The sequence below is a fragment of the Pleurodeles waltl genome, chromosome 1_1 (genome assembly GCF_031143425.1).
Source record: "Pleurodeles waltl isolate 20211129_DDA chromosome 1_1, aPleWal1.hap1.20221129, whole genome shotgun sequence".
Classification (NCBI taxonomy): domain Eukaryota; kingdom Metazoa; phylum Chordata; class Amphibia; order Caudata; family Salamandridae; genus Pleurodeles; species Pleurodeles waltl.
Genome location: NC_090436.1, coordinates 801,567,392 through 801,585,518, shown reverse-complemented (window position 1 = coordinate 801,585,518; position 18,127 = coordinate 801,567,392). Strand labels below are relative to the sequence as shown.

Genomic DNA, 18,127 nt, shown 5'->3' with positions numbered 1-18,127 from the left:
AGCCAAACATACATTCGCACTGTCCCTGTCACGCCCGTGTCCCCGCCCCTTTTACAATAAAAACATAATAAACACAGTTTATTATGTTTTTACTGTAAAGGTTTTGCAGCTGCTTCTGCCAGGGGGCAACGCTCCTCCGCCATAGTGGAGAGGGCACCCCTGCCCACAAGTACATCCACACTGTCCACCCTCAGAACCAGACACATCTTTTGGTTACCCAAATTTACTGCTTAACCTTTCACTCCCGGTACTGCAAAGTCTGCCTCTGGTCAGGTCCTTTGTAAAGAGGCGCACAGTGCCCATTGGGCTAAAAGGGCTTCAGCCCCTCCGCCCCCCCACCCCCAACAATGTCGTGAGTCGTAGCCCGGGCTGCATCTTCAAAGGAACATGTCCCAGTGAAAGCCCGGTCGACCATGCAGAGCTTTGCTCTGGGCTCTGCTCGGAAAGCAGCGTCGGAGACAACATGTAATTTTCTTTAAAAAGACAGGTTCAGCGTCTCCCGCTGATAGGATATGTTTTCTCATGAAGAGGTAGAGGTTACTGGTGATTCACACTATCCTAAAGTGCACACCTCATGTTGGGCCTCTCACTGTGCAGGGCAATTTGTTTGAGCCTTGACTATTGTTTTAAAGGAGAGCTAGCTAATGGCTGCCTTTCAGCACTGGGATGAGAGACACCTTCTGCACTTAAAAGGTGATCTCTGCCCCTCCCCAACTTGACTGCTACCCTTTGAATGCTTCCAAGAAAACAAGGCAGAAAATACATTGTATTGTGTGCAATTGCATTTATATATAGCGCTTTTTACCCATGAGGAGCTACAACAAGCACTATATAAATGTACTGAAGAGGAGAAATGATTCCTTTTTAAATGAGTTTGCAGTAGTTGAGTGACCACCAGATATTCCAGACGTTTCTGTTGATAGCATCACATCTAGCATTCTGTAGGGGCGCAGGGGGCCTGTGGTTTTTCTTGTAAAACAAATACCTCCAACTAGTGGCAAAAACAATAAGGACCTGCAAAGTGGTATTGGCAAATAGGGTTATGGTCGGTCCACTGGAATTATGCAATAGGAGTGGGCCAAATTATGTGGCAGGGTTGAGTAAATTATGCGGCAAGAAAAGGTAAATTACAAGGCATAATGTGGCACATTTTGTAATAGTACTGCTTCATTATTTCATCATTTTTAAACTTGGTAACACTGCCTGGGTATTTCACCTCAGTGGTCCCATTTTAACACCGAAATACAGCAATCAGCAACAAAAAGGTGATCAGTCCAGCTTTGCAAAGGACCTTCCAACACGCATCAACATGTGTTGCTGCGTTTATAGTAACTTTTGAACTGTTTGAGCTAGATATTAGATATTAAAAAAATATTTTGGTAAAATCTGCAGATTATGTGGCAGATGTTGGATTAAGTGTCAAATGCAGAAAAGCTATAATCATGTTAAAACCGCAGCATAATCGAATAAATCTTGTGGCCCCGGAATGAGCAGTATTGTTTTTCTGCGGTTGCTGGCAGTTATTAACAGGGCCACTGGAATTATGCCACAGAGAATGAACAAATTATGCAGAAAGGATACAGGTACTATGTGATGTAATGTGGCACATTTTGTGATAGTATTACTTCATTTTTAGGCATCTGAGCTAAGGTTTGACTTTGCTAGTATTAGCTAACCTCCCAATACAGGAATAAGTAACTAATGATGGCCAGTCAACTTTTGCGTAAGGCCTTCCACTGTGCATCAAGATGTCACTGCATTCTCAGTAACTTTTTATCCATTTGAGTTGGAAACACATTTTACTGCTAAAATCTGCAATACGTGGAAAATGCAAATCCATAATGATGCAAAAAAGTCTGTGGCTGAAGAGTTACATCATGTCAGTGGCACTATTTATTAATGGGGGCAGGCTCTTTAAAAAAAATTGTTCTGCAGGCAGGAGTCCAGAACCTCTGAGTAAAATATCCCTGGCTTTCTGTTCTATCTCAGAAGCAAGGCCAGCTAAGGCCCAAGCACTGATGTTGCTTGAGAGAATGTCATGCAGTATTGGCTTTAGGGTGATGGCTAGACAATAACATCATGTCACACAGTTACTCTAACAGTAGGAACTCAGTCACTGGTGCAGAGCAGTACATTACTGTGCTCTTCTGCGTCATATATGCTATTTAGATAAGTTTGGCTAAAGCAGGATATCCAAACTACAGAAGGGATACATACACATGAGGTGCAATATTCCATTATGCCTTGTCGAGGACCAGTGGGTGCTAACCACTCATAGTCCACTTCACGAAAGGCCCTTGTCTTCCTGTCCCCCTGTGTGTTTGGTGGATGGACACATATAGCCTGAAGAGGTGGACCAACTTGCACCGTGCATGGACAGAAACTGGCACTGCACATACTGAAGCTTTCTGCTGCAGCAGCATGATATGTCCCAGACAGCTCAGCAATTATAGGGTCTACCCCTTGGTCATCTTTTCCATCTCTGCAAGAGACAACGGGTGCTTGGAAAATCTTGAGATGAAGGGAGGAGGGAGCCATGCTCTAGAACTAAGACACACATACATTTCAAAGGCTCACCTGAAATGCATATTGGCTACTCAGATGCTGGGACTTGCTGCTTTAAGCTGATCAATTTTTGAAGCTAGCTGGTGGCTACTTCACCTTCTACAACTGAATGCCATTTTCAAACCAGCAAGGGTTGTCCTGTGGGTTAATACACTTGCTATTGTGACACAGTTCAGGTACCTTGCCTTTTTTAATGTCTGCATGAAGAGTGGATTTTAAAGCTCAAGCTTGGTGCGAAGCAGGGCCGACACTGGGTGCTGACTTCGGATGGGGGTGCCATTTTTGCAGGAATATTATAGTTTTAAAAGCATCTGCTGTGGCGTTCCTTACCTCCAGCAATTTTCAGACACCAATAAATATGTCAAGATAATGCTGGTGATTAATGTCCTGCCAGAGAGAGATGTAAAGAATGTGTACCATGCAGATAATGCAAATAGGTCAATAGGTTACTAGTTTGTCAGAGAAGTCCTTTTGCTACTTGCAGTTTATAAGTTAAAATCCTATTAAGGAACAGTAAGCTATTAAGTGTCACCAAAGAACTGCATGCATACTGCAAGGTATTGATTAGCGTTTAGTGTTATGATTTTCTCCCCAGTCTTTCACTATCCTAATTTTGCAAAAAAAAGGGTTCATTTGGGTAGAAATGAATTCTTATTGTTAAAGAGAACCTCCAACCATGGTGTTACATTTTAAATTCAGTTTGTGCTTCTCCATACCAAGCACTTTTAAACTATACAGCCCACCAGTATAGATGACATGTGACTCCTACACCTTGTAGTCCTCTGTCTTAAGTAACATTTCTTATACACTGATTTACACACCTATGATTGATTGTCTCAGTGTATGCAATGTAAAGTGCTCAGACATCCTACACTGGTATGAGTGGCGCTATAAAACAAATTAAATGGATCTGAGAGAGAGTGGTTATGGAGACTTGAGGGGCACTGTTAAATGGTAATAGTGCAGGAATCTGTGGCAGAAGTGGTCATTGGGGGGGCGCCAACAAACATTGTTGCACAGGGAGCCACTAGTTCTGAGGCCGGCCCTGGTGAGAAGACAAAACTTGAAACTTGAAATGTAACACATTTATTAGTTGCCTTTTGCTTTTCTGCCAAAGTACACTTTTTCCTTCCCATGCGCTGCAGCGCATTTCGACTACTATTGCATCATCCATAGGCCGTCACCTGGGCCTTAGCATTGTTCATTCTGCCCTCTGTCCTTGTAGTCACTCGCCTTTTTCCTCATTCCGCTTCCTCCTCTCCTGCTCCATCATCCTCCCTTTTTATTTTTTCTCCATCTGCCGCTTCCCACTCTTTAAATTTCACTTTTGTCTTCTTTTTTATTTACCATTGTCACCATCCCTTGCCTCTATGTCCCTGTCCTTTCTAAATGTCCTCACTTCAAATAGAGGCAAAATGTATATCAAATTGACCTAAAAGCAATAACTGTCAAGACAGCATTCACAACAACGTGTAGATGGTGAGGAAGATGGGGGAGGAAGAGAGGTGTGCAGTAGAGAGTGAATTAGAAGATAAGGTAAATATAGATGAGAGGTTCAACTGCAGTGCAAAGCATCATGTGCCTAGTGTGTTGCTGAACTATGTACCGATCGAAGGGTTAGGACTGCTTGGGATTGAGAAGCACATTTCAATGCCCATTTTATTAAGAAGTAGAACCTAAAATTAAAGTTGATTACTTTTCTTGGGTTAGGGATGAACATCTAGTAGACATGAATGAGTTCCTGTGCTGATAAAATTAGTTGCTGCATATTCGGAAAGAGTGGGACTCTGCCATAAACAGGTCCCTTCTTCTTGTAGAGCTAAGCTGCAGTGCAGATGAAGCTGAGTCCTGCATACATAGTGCTGAACCCCTGTCCAGACAGAACAGATTCCTAGCACAGATGGAGCAGAGGTCATGTATAGTTATTGTTGAGCTCATTTACAGACAGTTTATTTCTTGCACTGAACTACAGCAGATTTTCTGGTTCACATAGAAAGCTAGTTCACGGGCCCAGTTGAGCCATTTCAGTACTCATTCCAGCAAGGTAAAAGCTGATCTTTGCGAGGCTTGAGACACTTGGCACCAGCTAATATTCAGGGTAAGCACCACAGACCTGTCTCCCAGGTGAGTCTCCAACATGGCCTGTCTATGATAGGAAGTGAGGAGGAGGAGAGAAGGAGGATAAGAGCGAGAGAGAGGGGACAGATGGAAGAAATTGTGGAGCAAGATAGAGAGCAGAGATAGTGACAAAGAATAAAGCTAAAGTGTGAAAGTATACGGAGGGAAAAGAGGAGAAAGAAATGAGAGGCAAATGTAACTGAGACAGCAAAGAAGAGAGGAGTGTGAAATGAGAGACGGCAGTGTGAGTGGTTTGTGAACAAGCAGAACAACAGTGGTGCCAAGGCAAAATAAACAGCACATTTCACCAATTCCTTTTACTTCCTTCTTCACCAGATGTGTGGGTGTCACCTTGTCAGTAGGTGATGCTAGTCCTGGGAGTGGATGCCACAGGTATCAATCTCCAATACAACATTTTGAACACCAACACCTTGACAGCTGGGGACCTGGGTTTGAATACAGCTTGGTACTTAAATGAAAATTGAGCAGTTCTGGGCAAAACACTTAATCTCACTACGCCTACATTTTAAATATGTTAGCTGCAAGTATAAACATGTGTGAAAGATTTAGGCCACCACTTGACATCACTTCCCCATAATGTATAGTGCTCTGTTGCTAACCAGTTAGGTTCATGCAATATAATTATCACCACATACTTGATTTTACATTGTGAACAGGTACTCCACTAATTCCGTTTTGTGAATCCCACTACTGTTTGAGCTCTCAGTGACCAATCCTCATTTGTGACAGCCATATATAAGTCCCCCCATAATTTTATTAATCTAAGTACATGCTCCACATCATTAATTGGAATTATGTAAGACTACTTCTCTGTGTCTGTGGGAGCACATTCATATGCTCATTGGGATATCCTCCCTCAAACATCTTCTTGTTCCTCTGAAGCATTTGTTTATTGTGTTTCAGGGGAAAGTACTGGCAGAGCCAACAGACCTGGTTAGAAAATACAGGCATGAATAAATGCTGTTTGTATGCGTTAGCACATTAAAGGCACAACTGCTGGCTTTGCTAATATTTTTTCTCATACTGGCTCAGAGGATGACTCTGCCCCCATAGTTTGAACTACTAGTTCTCTCAAAGTTCAAGTCTAGTTGTGCCCCTGTTTGTGACGGAATGGATGTCTGAAATTCTCAGGACAAAGGTAGGCTTTTTCAGGTCCATGCTGTAGTACCTAAACAATTACAGGCTTCTTCTTTTAAATCTGTTACTTGTAGCCTCATTGATCCCAATATAAATTCAGCACTAGAAGCACCAAAATGCAAAGAAGAAAATCTGAAATGGGTCACCGACTCACTTTTTGACCCTGGAAGATTCAAATCTCAGCAAAGTTCTCCTGTTCCTCCAATAGAAGATGCTGGTTTTGTGTAGGTAATTCCCCGACTTCCTTCTGTATGAAACTGTCCCTGGCAGGTTGTGCGGTAGACAAGCCTTTGTCATGAAGTGAGCTCCCTCACTACCCAGCTGGAGAGTCCTCAGCAGTAATAACGTTTCCTTAAGGATACCCTTGGTAACAAACCAAAGCGTTAAGGCAATCTCTAAAGAAATGTGTGCCGTGTGTGCAATAAGCCACCATACAGCTATTGGATAGTAGAATCAAAGAATTTGCAATGTTCACACCTAGTTAAGTAAAAAGATAAATCTTTAATAAGGAAAGTGACACCAACAATGAACATAGTATAGTATTCAACAATTTTAAAACATGGGTTACTGGTTAAGGGGGGGGGGGGGTGAAAACCTGCCAAGGGGTAACCACACTTTCTGTTAGAGGGACCACATGCAACCCCAAATTAACCTGTGCTTAACCCTCCAGTAGCTTCGACAAAGGTAGAGGCAATGTGTTAGGCCTGGCAGCCTTTGCGTGGTCGTTGCACAATCCTTTTGCCTGCCTCCCTGCATTTTTCTGATCTCATGTTTGCTGGTTTCAGGACTCTGCACACTTTACCACTGCTGACCAGTAGTAAATAACTTGTGATCTCTCCCCTAAACATAGTGACATTGGCTAATACCCACCTGGTATATTTAATTTACTTGTAAGTACCTAGTAAAGAGCACTACATGTGCCTGTAAACTAAATGCTACTAATGGGCCTGCAGCACTAATTGTGCTACCCACAGAAGTAGCTTCTTAAACACCTCTGGCCACCTCAGGCCTGCCATTGCAAGGCCTTTGTGTGCAGTTTCACTGCCACTTCGACTTGACATTTAAAACTATTTGCCAGACCCTAAACTCCCATTTTATTACATAAGTCACCTCTAATGTAGGCCCTAGGTAGCCCACAGGGGAGGGTGCTATGTAAGTAAAATGCAGGACGTACTTGTAAGTTTTACATGTCATGGTAGTGTAAAACACTGAAACTCATTTTTCACTACTGTGAAGTCTGCTCCTCTCATAGCCAACATTGGAAATTCCCTTATATACTCTTACGTAGCAATTCTGATCTGAAAGGAGTGGCATTATCATGTTTAGTATGGTGGGAATGGTAGTGAGAAATCCTGCTTACTGGTAAAGTTGGATTTACCATTACTATTTTACAAATGCCACTTTTAGAAAGAAAGCATTTCTCTGTACTTACTGCTCTCTGTGCCTTACAGCCTGTCTCCAATCCACATCTGGTCTGTGCTGGCTGACAGCTCATCTTGTGCATTTCACTCAGACAGCCATAAACACAGGACACTTAGCTGCATCTGCATTCTTTCGCATACTGATGGGTGGAGGGGCTCTCACACTTCAAAGGCTAGTGACCTGACCTCACACAAAGGCCTGATAACACCCCACAGATCTCCTGGCAGACACAACTGGGTTGAAAAGGGAACTGGTGCACTTCAAAACCACTCTTTGACATTTCCCTCCACTTCAAAGGCACAATTAGGTGTATATATACTGGGTCGGTGATGTCAGGAATCCCCAAGGTGCCTCCTGCGTTATCTGTCAGCATCCCCAGGGATTAGGGTTAAATCATATCTCTGTTCTTGGTTAGACCTTCATGTTTCTAAGTAAACATAATGTGCTGTGTTACAGAATTGGTTTTTATCAATGCTTGTTTTACCAATGCTTGTTTGTTATGTGCGCAGGTGTAGACATGTGCTTCTGATTGGGTGTGGTGTAGACATGTGCTTCTAATTGGGTGTGGTGACTCATCCACATGTGGAAACTCAACTGCTTTCCTGATTGGCTATAAATAGCATGCCTCCCTGCTTGGCTTTGTTTTGCTTCCTGATCTCTGCACCTGCCGTCATCCTCGTATTCAGGACTTTTGAGGCAATTCTTTTCTTCGTTCCTGTGCCAGCTGACACCAGGCATTCCTCCAGCACTCCAGAAAAGACTACAGCTAAGGGACTAGTGTTCTCCAGGGAAATTGTTCTTTGAGCGCCTCGCATTCCTAGAACAGCTGGTGTATTTCAGACCTCGTATTTTAGCAGAGTGCTTATCTTGATGAGACAAGTGCATTTCTGAACATTCTACATTATTATTGTAGTTACTTGCCTAAATGTGCTTCCGGAAATCTGCTTGATCTCAAGTACTACAAAAAGTGACAGTGCAATTTTAAAAGAGCATTTACATGACTTTTCTTTCTCTAATGGCATAACTCTTGGATTTAAATTGTGTTATTCATGCCTGTGTTTCAGGATTGAGGAATTTGCTTTTGAAGGGTTTTTCACACACACAGTGAAACCAGACTAAACTGTGCCACCCTAACTGTTTAAACCCAGAGTGGACATTTGTATTTCTTGGATTGTTTTTGTTCCTTTTAGTTTAACCCTATGCATGCAGGAAAGTTATACGTTATATAATGAATGCCCTTGTTTGTCTTTCTTGTGCATGATAAGTGCAACCACAGTTCTAATCGTAGTATGCAACAGTGAATCTCTGTGAAGCCCGACCTAGTGTCGTAGTACTTATTGTTATGGTACTCAGTTTGGGTTTTTGGTAATGTAGTGTTAGTAATTGTGCCAACAGTTATTATTATCCCAAAAAAGTGCTGGAGCATCCCGGTGTTCTTCTACCGCTCCCGTGCCCATATGAGAAAGAGAGATTCTGTTTCAAGGAAGTTGAGTGCACTAACTCTACTATCAGTCTGTCAACAATGACCTGCCCCCCGAAGATACAGGGTGCCTGGATGGACCGGCAAGACGTGGCAGTGTTTTGTCTCTTTCTCTTCCACTCCCCCTTTCCTTTTGGGACACCTGCCGGGGTTTCTATGTCCACCAGGAAGTGCTGAGAGGTGTTCCAGGAGATCGGGGCATACCATCGCCCCTGAAGACATGCTGCTTTTCAGGTGAGTACCCCATCACGACAGGTGACCCCCTAAAACCAGACACTTCTGGACCTACAACTGGACTCTGTCAGAGGTACTGCCATGCTGCCCAAAGGACTCATCTGGACTGCATTTCTGGAAGGACTGTTCTCCTCCTTGTTGTCCTGCTGCCTGCTGGCCCCTGACTCTGCTGGACGGACTCTGCCTTCCTCCACCTGTGCTCTCCAGGATCTTGGACCAAGCTTGCCCCTTATTCTGCAGTCTCAGAGGAGAAAATTCACAGTACTGGAACAACGTCTGCAAAATTTGATGCAAAGCCTGTAGAATCTATGAAGCTCCTGTCTTGTGGCTAAAAAACTGCTGCATTGCCTGCCGGATCGACGCAGCACCTGCTGCCTCTTCACAACGCGTTTTGGATTTTCCATGCATCGTCCCTGAGCATCAAAATATGCCCCCATTGCAGTGAGGAACCAAGGCTGTGCTCCCCAAAATCAAAGCATCACCTTGCTGCATCGAAAGAAACGACGTATCACCTTCACCTCACTGGAAAAAACGACACATCACTTTACTTTACGATGCATCTCCGCCTCTGCAGTCCTCTGCATCATTATCTTTGACACAACCCAGGTACTGTGTGTTAAAATGATACAACCACTGATTCTTAAGGATTGAGACTCATTTAAACCTTTAAAAAGTGATATTTTGACTTGTGCATATTGGATTTTTCTTGTTTTGGTCTCGTTGTATTCAGATAAATATTATCTATTTTTCTAAACTGGTGTGGAGTACTTTTTGTGGTGTTTTCACCGTACTACTGTATGAGTTATTGCACAAAAACTTCACACATTGCCTTCTAAGTTAAGCCTGCTTGCTCTGTGCCAAGCTACCCGAGGGTGAGCACAGGATGATCTAGGTTGTGTTGTGACTTAGCCTTACTAGCATTGTGGTCCCTACTTTGACAAGGTGCATACCTCTGCCAACCAGAGATCCAATTTCGAACACAATGTGTAAAGTAATAAAGGGAAAACACAAAACAAGAAAAACAAGAAAAATTCTGCATCCATTTTGACAAAATAGAGTATAATTTAATAAATTATTTGAGACCAAAATGCCAAATATCCAATCAGCAGAATAGGAGATAGGCAATTTAAAAGATTTAAATGAAAATGGTGCCTAAAAGCACAAAGTGCAAACTGTGGTTATCTGGACGCACCGGACCGGGACAAGACAATACCACAAGTTCAGGCCAACCGCAATCGAGCATGGGCCGGATACGAGGACCAAGCTAGGCCCAATGAAGAAAGTACCATAAATCCTGGTTGCAGAGCACTGTGAAATCCTGTATCAGTGGTTCCGATCATGCATGGCCCGGTGTCAAGGATGTGCTGCACAGCAGCGATTGCAATCAAGCCATTGATGAGGCTTGCGATGTGAGGTCCTCTGGTGTCATCGAGGATGCTGTCAACCAAGGCCTGCACTGCAAAGTCCTGTGTTGGAAATGTGCCGTGAAGCAGGGGTTCCGAGGAGCTGTGAGCTGCAATGTGAGGTCCTGCAGCAGGGGGAAATCATGCAGCAGTGGTTCCAATGTAAGGCTGCCAGGAGATGTGTCGCACTGCATCAATTCTGCCCAAGAGACTACTGCTGGGCTTGCAGAGCACTTCAGGTCCACTTCCAAGGGCCTAGGACTGGGATGGCACCACTTGGGGAGCAAGACTCACAGCAGGCAGAGGCCAGGTGCTGGGTTCAAGGTGGTGGGAGCCTTTTCAGTCCCTGAGGCTCTGATCAAGAGGCCAGCCAACTAGCTGTTGGAGTCACTCTGATAGTCCTAGATTCAAGATGCAGGTCCTGTCCTACTCACTGAGTCAGGAGGGCAGTAGTGTAGCAGTCCTTCTTGCACAGCAGCACAGCAGTCCTCCATAGGTCTAAAGGTGGGCTCAAAAGTTGGGTCTGAGGGTCCAATAGTTATACTTGGTGGTGACTTTGAAGTAGAAGAAGGTTTTGGAGATTTCCATCCCCAGAGGTGTTTGGAAATTTATGCCTCTCTGCTTATCTTTGTGCATGTAAAGACTAGTGTCAAATTCCTATGCGAGTGTACTCAGGCAGAGGCTTTGGGTGCAAGTGTGGTAAGTGACGTCCCCTCCCCCTCATCCAGTCTAAAATGGCTCATCCTGCCAACACCAAATCCTCCATTGTCTCACTCTCTGGGATCAATACACAAAGACCAACTGCCAGCCACACCTAGTCATATGACCCAGGATACAGGCTGCAGACAGCAAAAGGTTCGGACAAGAAAATGCCAAGTTCCTAAAAGTGGCATTTTTAGAACTGTTCCTTAAATTCCAACTTTACCATTAAAGGGGTTTTAAATTACAATTCTTTATACACCAAACTCGATATTCCTCCCTACTCCCAACTTAAAGTTATCACTTGGTAAATGTAATAAGTTAACCCAATGTTATCCTCTGGGAGAGGCAGGCCTTGCAGCAGTGAATAAAGAACTTAAGAGTTTTTCACTACCAGGACATACAAAAGTTAAAAACAAGTATCTAACTTTTTGAATGCACTGTACCTTGCTCTATGAGCTATTTAGGACATGCCCTAGGGGTGACCTAAATGTGTTATAAAGGAAGGTGTAGGCATGGCAAAAGGTTTATTTTGAGAGGGTCGAAAGAGCACTGTAAACTGTACACGCAGCCTGCAATTGCAGGCCTGAGACATGTTTAAAGTGTTACTTAAGGTTTGGCATAATAAGTGCCTAAGGCCCACTCGTAGCATTTAATTTACAGGCCCTGATTACACGTAGTACCACTTTACTAGGAAACTGTAAGTGAATTAAGTGTGTCTGCTAGGTCTAATCCAATGTTACCAGGTTTTAGCGAGTGAGGACATGCACTTTAGCAGTAGTCAGCAGAGGTAAAGTGCACTAAGGCAACAAAAAATGAGATCAGCAAAAATGGAGACTTAAGGCAAAAGGTCTGGAAGAAGACTACCTTAATACTGACACAATTCCACTTTATTTCTATTGGAAGTAATGGAGGAGTGGAGTTTAGAAAGTCAAGTACAAAATAGCCATTGCAGGACGATAGCTTCCCACAAGATGGTGGTCCAGGGAAGAGCCAGTTCTTTGTAGTTGCTGACTGTCCACCAGAGCACATGCACGCTGAATGTTCTTTTTAATTTGAACTTCAAGATTATTTCCACCAGATACCAGCTCAGTGTTACAATGTTCCCCACATGGTTCTCTCCCTAGAACTCGAGATGATTTCAGCACAGAAAAGCATGAAAAAAGTAATCTTGCAGATAACTTGCATGGCTTCAAGTCTGATTAGTAGGCTTCATTCCCCACCAAAGGTCAAAACCTATGGCTGTAAGAATACAAACAATCATAGGATACACATTGACAGATGAAATGTCCTACTCCTTTCAAATACCATTTTGCTCAGCAGTTTGGCAGTCATACTTGCACTGCTCATCCGACCCATTGGACTCATCTATTTCAACTATACTGATGATACCCAAATCTCTCACAAATTCTAGAAACACACATCCACAGATACCAGCCCTATCAATAGATGGCCACTGAAAATTGAGAAATGGATGTCCTGCATCTACCTCATGCTCAACAATAACAAAACAGAAATCTTTCTATTCTGCAACACTGGTCATATATCACCCCACCTCACCCTTGTATTATATTTTATTGCATTCTAACATTTGTATAATGGCCCCATGTGAGGAGGGCTCAAACATTTACCAACACAGATAGCATGTACCACTTGATGGGAGTGTGGGTGGAACTGTGTTATATTTGTTTTCAGCCTATGAGGGAAGAATTTCCATGCTATAGGTGATGACCACGGAGATGAGATTATCATTTTACAGGGTGGTGTGATGGATGAGGAAGTGTGAGAGACAGGTGTGCACTGTGGATAGTTTGTGGTACACTGTCAGCTCTGATAAGCTCTGCAGGTCCGTTTTTTAAAGTTGGGAAATGTCCTTTTATGTTCTACATCTGACTGCTGCATGCCACAGGAGGCTATCCACTGCGTGATCTTATAGACCCAGGGGAGGTAACAGCTGTTGAGAAAGAGTGGAGGAAATCAGAGATCTGGCTGTATAGGCTGTGTTACGGTATTTTTTTAAATGATTGCCATTGTGAGACATAAAAAAATGGGATTTGGCAAGATATACTGAATTATTATCATCATTTTGTTACTATAAAAATGTGTGACTACTTAAGACATGCAGGGCAGACTATGTTAAAGGAATCCTCTAGTTACTAGCAATATGTGGCTCACCAAACAAGCTCAGTTTGTTTAGTTTAATCTTCATGCAGGAAGGTGTAGAGGGTCAGGTGGGGTGCCCTGCCTTTCTGCTGGGAGAACAGGACGTTCCAAAGAGACAACCAAAGTGAAGAGCAGATGCTCATGGACAGTGTCTTGGAGTCTTAAACCCGCCTGGCTCAATCTAGGGCCACAAGAATCTGCTTTGCTCAGTATCACCTGATTTTCTTCAAGACTCCCCGGGACAAGAGGTCAACTGAAAGTGGAAGACGTATCGTAAAGATCTTTGAAGACTAAACTCCAGAATGCCAAAGGCTGGAAAATAAGTAGTTTCAGATGCAGTGTATAGCTCTACCAAGTCACCAGCAGGATGGAGGATACCAACAGTCTTAGAGCCATCAAGATGAGAACAGAAGCTCTCACCCAAAACATCAGGATCAAAGCATGAATGTCCAGGACTCAATATGGGGCACATGAAGCCTTCTGGGAAACTATATCCATAATGACCAATAAAAACCGAATCCTGACTGACAATGAGATTTGGGCTCATTGGAGGAGAATGCCAGGGAAGACAGCATCTGTCTATTTTAGTCTGAAACAAGCTGTGGTGAGTCTGAGTCCAGCAGTCAATCATAAGGTTATGGAAATATGTGTATCACCAAACTGAGATGTGACTCAAACACAGATATAGGCCCTCATTATGACCTGAAGCCGCCCGCCAAGATCTGACCGCCGGGCGGCCGCACTCCCGCCGCGGTCATTATGAGATCCCCGCTGGGCCGATCTTGGCCGCAACACAGGAGCCGGCTCCAAATGGAGCCAGCGGTGTTGCGGCAGTGCGACGGGTGCAGTAGCACCCGTCGCGGTTTTCACTGTCTGCATAGCAGACAGTGAAAAGCTGCATGGAGCCTTGTCAGGGGGCCCCTGCACTGCCCGTGCAGAGGCACTGCGACTTCCCGTACCACCAGCCTTTTCCTGGCGGTTCAAACCACCAGGAAAAGGCTGGCGGTCGGGGACTCGTAATCCCCTGGGATTATCACCTCCGGGGCAAATGTGGCGGGAAAAATCCCCAAGATTGCACTGCCAGCCTGTTGGCGGTGCAATCGCCAAAACAGACCCCCATATAATCTTTGTAAAGACCCACAGGCTGATGTAAGAACAAAGAGCAGGATGGCAAATTGGAAATGGTCTGACCTCACTACAAAATAGAGATATTTCCTGTGGGACTGTAGATCAGGACATGAAAATGCAGCCCTGTACTGGAGGGTGAATTAAAGAGGTTTGCGAAGTGCCTGGCAAACAGGAGTAGTATTGCTCCTATTCTTGGCCTCATCCCTTGGAACCTTCCTAAGCTCCGCTACCATGAAAAGTCTCTTTGGGTTGGCGAACAGGCTGACAGGATTGTCACTGGTGATATGCAAGAACCCTTGAGTATCCACTGTACTTACTGTGTTGTAGATGGATCTGGCAAGGAAGTGAAAATACCCGCAGTGAGCGGGAAGTAGCTTTGTAGTCTAAATTTCTCCAAAGCTTATCTGCCTTCTCACCAAATAGCCTGCATCCATCAAATGGTATATCCATCTCTCGATGACTCATGAGAATCCAGTAAAATGCATTCAATCATGTCATCTAAAGATGACATTGGTGCTGAAAATAGAGGCAAGAGAGACCATATTGGCCAGTCCGCAATATAAAGCTTACTTAGCAGCATTTTTACCATTATTTATTGTCTGACCAAAAGGCACTTCACATATCATCCATCAGAAGAGGCCTCCAACACCTCACTTGCCATGTCACAAAAGTTGTAAGTGTGATGATCAATGAGACAAACTGTATTGAGGGGGCGTAATGTCAAAATGGCAGAAGGAACACCTTTCTTGACCATAGCGTCAGTTCTTTTTGATTCTCTATCCAGTGGAAAAGTTGGAAATTAATTTGGGCTTACTTTGTTCATCCAGGCCTGCACTACAAGGCTTACCGGGGTTAAATCTTGTTTCAAAAATCATGAATGTCCTGGGGCTTGCTTGTGACACCTCATAGTGGCACACACACTGTTGTGGTAGAACAAAACATAGAGCAAGTAGCCAAGCAACAGGGGCTCAGGCACCAATGGTCTAGGTTGTAAAATATCCATGTGGAGGTAACCTTAATCTCTTCAGTGTGGAGCAGCAATTGCAGGACTTTCACAGCCCTCCAAACCACAACCACACAGGAGACACGTTTACCTATAGGACGCTGTAAATGATCAATTAAGGGAGGACATCAGGTAGGTATCCAAGTAACTGCCATTTCATAAATGCTGATATAAGACAGCATCTGTTTAATGAGGCTGAAGTAAATTATCTGCCTCTTCATCATGCAGAACATGTTAAAGAACTTTAACAGCATCCGACTCAGGCACAAAAATGTCCTCTATTCTCTAAATACTGTTGCCAAGGTTGGGGTAACTAGAGCATGGCCCTCTAGGGCCCCTGCATTTGCATTGGTAATAGTGTATTTCAACATTGGGTAGGCTATAGCCTAAAAAGGTGCCCAACTCTCCATCATCCAGTCTGTATGATACTGGCAAAGGGAGGCTTAAAACTATAATTTCTAGTGATTAACTTTGTAGTAAAGATTTAATTTATCTACTTGAACTCACTTAGGAATATCACCCCTTTGCTAAAGTCCCTCAAAGAGTCCTCACAATAATCTTGTTAGCTCTTTCACATCTAAATTACACAAAAAGACTATGATTTGGCTCCTCGGCTACCTAATTTGCAGACTTCAGTGAGTCAAAATATAGCAGTCATACCCCTGCTATACCTTATAACTTATTTTTATATAATAACATATGTTTAAATAGGAATTCATACAACAATGTTCCCATATCTAAGAGGTGTAAGAAACAAGTGTCATTGGTACCCATTCTAATGGTGCTCAACCTACTGACCTCAAAAGGAAAGAAGGATAATGCAGTCTTGCTGGGATCTGAAGTGTTACCCTTGTTTAACTCACTGATACATCTTTGCTTGCTTACTTTGAAACAACACACCACACAACCCTACAATACACACCTTCCACTGTCTCTTAGTCATACTCTTCAGTAATTTCAAGGATCTCTATATCACGTACAGAGGAGTAAACATTCTAGGCCCAGAATTCCCACAAAGCAAGTTCAACGCATATTCCTTTAACATATTACTCTCATAGCACACTATGGTCATCACCCTCAAGTTTCTTCATCATAGTAAAATACCTAGTGCAATCAATGCTCTCTGTCTAAGCCACAGGGCTCTGGCACTCAATTCCGATACACATCTGCTCCATGCATTGATACATGGTCGACTGGAAAGCACACAAAATCTAACTCCTCTCCAGGTACCACTGTGAATACTATCGCACAATAGACATACAGCACCCTGACTTCACAGTCAGGACCACTTGTCATCATTCAAGTGATAAAGGACACACCAGCACCTCAAGGAATGATTACCAAATAACCTAACCATTGCTGCCCTAAACATGCCTAACCCAACAAAACAGACACCCTGCTTCTTTCACCAAACACACCACTGAAATGTGGATGTTTCACACACCTCCTACGAAAATACCCAAACATTGAGGCCCATATTTATACTTTTTGACGCAAAACTGCGCCTGCGCAGTTTCGCGTAAAAAATATTACCGCCGGCTAACGCCATTTTGGTGCGCTATGCGGGCGTCATATTTATACTTTGAGGCACGGCGGCGCAAACAACAGGTGGGAGTCATTATTTTTGACGCACACTGCGGCGTCAAGTCGTAAAGAAAAATGACGTTAACGCGGCGGAAATAACTGTGGGTCGATTTACGACACCGCAAACCGGATATGCGCCGTTTTTTTTTTACGCAATAGCGTAAAAAAAAACAGCGAACACAGCCATTTCACCAGAGGAGAGCCAAAATGGATCCCAGATGCCACTACAGACCCCAGAAAGATGACAGCAGACCAGGAACTAGCCGGAGGACCCACACAAGAACCAGGACTCATTTAAGAAGAAAAGAAAGTGTCGCTTTAGTGCAGAGGACGGAACACCAGCACCAACTGTTTGTCACATCAAAGTTGCCAATCAGTAGGAGAGAGGCAATATGGCAACAAATCGTCGACAAGATTAACAGTGTGGCTGAAGTACGCAGAACAGTCATTGAGTGCAAGAAACGCTGGCATGACTGCAAGCGCAGGACAAAGGAAAAGATGGCCAGGAACAGGAAGGCAGCACTGCAGACTGGAGATGGGAGTCCAGCGCACCAGGAGGCCCTGGACCACATGGAGGAGATGGTCGCAGCCGTCATCCCTGAGGATTTCGTCACAGGGATTCAAGGACAGGACAGCGCGGACTACCAGGAAACAACACACATGCAGGGTAAGTTGCATGGGGAATTGAAATGCATTAATGTCAACTGCAACCGGGGGGGGGGGAATACCTACTACACATTGCATCTAAGTCATCATATACATGGAGTGGCATGGGTAAAGGGGCATGGCATGGGGGCAGGGCCTGCACAGACAGAAGCTGGGGCACACCATTACACTACACCAACAACAGTCCCATGGGGGCATGCTGTCATGCCAACGATGGAGCAAAGGGAAAGCCACGACAGGAGGGAAGGCCACTACGTCAAACTGACATCCTGGCACACGTCAGCCAACATACCCCCTACATTAACTAGGGCCCTATTAGCAATCCTCTAGCCATACCGACAATTTCAATGTAACTGCGACAACAGTTGCCACTACCACCTCTGCTCTATGTGCAGCTCAAGTAGCCAATGGCAGTAAACTCCCCATGGATCATACACACCTAAATTAGGGTGTGAGGATGACAACTGCAACAATCCCCAGAAACAAGACAAAGGCCTCAGTACT

General features: G+C 44.0%; 1 protein-coding gene across 3 annotated transcripts in view; it reads right to left on the bottom strand.

Annotated features, from left to right (window-relative positions):
* Positions 1-18,127, bottom strand: part of SPATA6L (spermatogenesis associated 6 like) — a 323,488-nt gene that overhangs the window by 14,426 nt on the left and 290,935 nt on the right. The gene's annotated exons all lie outside the window — the stretch shown is intronic.